The sequence below is a fragment of the Bison bison genome, unplaced genomic scaffold (assembly GCF_000754665.1).
Source record: "Bison bison bison isolate TAMUID 2011002044 unplaced genomic scaffold, Bison_UMD1.0 scf7180017864537, whole genome shotgun sequence".
Classification (NCBI taxonomy): Eukaryota; Metazoa; Chordata; class Mammalia; order Artiodactyla; family Bovidae; genus Bison; species Bison bison.
This window is the reverse complement of record NW_011495085.1, coordinates 518,077-520,626: the sequence shown is the minus strand read 5'-3', so window position 1 is coordinate 520,626 and position 2,550 is coordinate 518,077. Positions and strand designations below refer to the sequence as shown.

Genomic DNA, 2,550 nt, shown 5'->3' with positions numbered 1-2,550 from the left:
CAGATGGTACAAGCTGCAGGTGCTGGATTTGTGCCAGAACACCCACCCGGACTTCTGGACCCTGTGGTCTGGCATCAAGGCCAGCGTTTGCTCGCTGCTGGAGCCTAAGCTGATCCAGCCCATGCAGAAGAGGCACAGGTAGTACTGAAGCCGGCATGGGTCTCTATGGAGGTGCTGGTTGACCTGTGCCTCAAGGAGGACACCCTGGACGAGACACTCAGCTACCTGCTGAAGAAGGCCAAGCAGAGGAGGAGCCTGCTACACCTGCGCTGCCAGAAGCTGAGGATCTTCACCATGCCCATGCAGAACATCAGGAAGATCCTGAAGGTGGTGCAGCTGGATTCCATCCAGGACCTGGAGATGAACCACATCTGGAAGCTGGCCACGCTGGGCAGGTTCATGCCACACCTGGGCCTGATGGGCAACCTGAGCTGGCTGCTGATGTCATGCATCTACATGTCATGGCACACCGCCCCTGACCGGGAGGAGCAGTTAGTCGACCAGTTCACTGCCCAGTTCTGAACCTGCCCCACCTTCAGGAGCTCTACCTGGACTCCATCTCTTTTCTTAAGGGCCGTCTGCACCAGGTGCTCCAGGTGAGGTGTGGAGCCACCTCTGCTGGCCAGAACGTGCCTCTCTTGTTTCATTATTATCGAGATCTCTATTCTGTACCCGCTGGAGACGTTTCCAGGATGCACAGGCCACTCGGAAGTCCTCACGAAATAACAAGGCAGAATCAGGATGGGGAAATTGTGGCTCCTAAGCAGTCCAGAGAACTGAAAAATTCAAATGAGAATCATTGTTGAAGTGGCTCCAATGTCTTTAAGTCCAAATTACAGTTAATATTTTCCTCTAAGACTTCTGAATATCTAGGAAATCCTCAGAAACAGGTTATTGCTCTGCCTTGAACACAGTGATGAAAGCTGAGAGGATTCAACCTAGTCTGTATGAATGAGTTGCATTGATTCCCTTTTTGGCAGCTGCAAACTCCAGGCATTAGGAATAAATATATTCACTGAGAAATCAGAAGAAATAAAGGAAAAATAAAAAAAGAATTGTAGGTGGTGATGGACGGTTTGTGGCCCCTGAATATCTGGGGGATATTCACCCAGTGATTGTCTGAAACTGCTGGGAACTGGCAGCCTATGTCCACTGCATCCAGCCTGCTCTGTAGTTCAACTCATTGTGTCCTGTAAAAGCATCTTAATCCCAGCAAACCAAATACTAGTAAACTGAAATAGGCAAATAACATTTGTTTACTGTTTGTTTCCCACATTGAAAATAGTTCATCATTTTGTGCAGAGGGAGGTTATACCCATGTGAACATGACCTTACCCTATGAAGACCCCCTGCCTTCTTGTCAAGAAGGTGAGAGGCCAGATCCAAGCCACTGAGATCCCCTGTGTTCCAGTGAAACAGGCCTCTCCTCCCCATATCTCTTCTCCCGCCACCTCTGCCCCTAGGACTGACTGCCCTGTCTCTCTCCACGTGCCTAAAGACCCTTCTGGAGACCCTGTGGATCACGAACTGCCTGATTTTAGAGTCAGACCTGACGTACCTGTCACAGTGCCCCAGCGTCAGCCTGCTGAAGGACCTGGGTCTCAGCGGGGTCAACCTGACCAGCTTCAGTTTGGAACTCTTGCAGGTCCTGATCGAGTGGACCTCGACCACACTGCAGGACCTGGACCTGGATGAATGCGGCATCATGGACTCCCAGTTCAGTGCTCTCCTGCCCTCTCTGAGCCACTGCTCCCATCTCACCACCTTCAGCTTCTGTGGCAACCCCATCTCCATGGCCGTGTTGCAAAGCCTGTTGCACCACACCGTGGGGCTGAGCAAGCTGAACCATGTGTTGTACCCCTCACCCCTGGAGAGCTATGAGGATGTGTGGGACACTCTGCACCTGGGCCTTCTGGCTCAGCTGGCTCAAGCAGCTGCTGTGCAAGTCTGGGAGGCCAAGCATGGTCTGGGTCAGCGCCAGTCCCTATCCACACTGTGGTGACCAGATCTTCTATGACACCGAACCCATCCTGTACCCAGCTACATGCCCACCTAGCCCAGTTCACGATTTTGCAGTCCCTGGCACTGGGAAACTGCCACCCAGACCTCAGTGCATCTAGAACAAACACAGACCAGTTTCAGACAACAGTTTGGTGCATGCGAGAAAATAAAAGGTGATTTAGAGTGGGCAGGGGGAGGGATTGGTGGGATTTTTGGAGAGATGTGTTCCTACAAAGTTAGAAATGTAAATCTAAATTTTGGAGGGGAAATTTTGGGTTTGGGAGGTTGATGGGGTAATTACCCCTGTATTGGATTGTTACAAAGGAATAAAGGGAACTTCAGTGTTAACCATTGAGTGTCCTCTGTGTTCTGTGACTATGATTCTCCCCTTTAAATTCATGATGCTCCTGTTAGTGTTTAAATAAAAGAATCTTAATGTGAGTGGGGCCTAGATGCTCTATAATAGGCAAGGATTAGCTACAGGAGTTCAGGACACCATTTATCCACTCCCTGTAGTTCTCATTTCCAAGGCATCCACCTCTTCACATA

General features: G+C 50.3%; 1 pseudogene; it reads left to right on the top strand.

The window, feature by feature from the left end:
* Window positions 1–2,120, top strand: part of LOC104982692 — a 4,777-nt pseudogene extending 2,657 nt beyond the window's left edge.
* The last annotated feature ends 430 nt before the right edge of the window (window positions 2,121–2,550 follow it).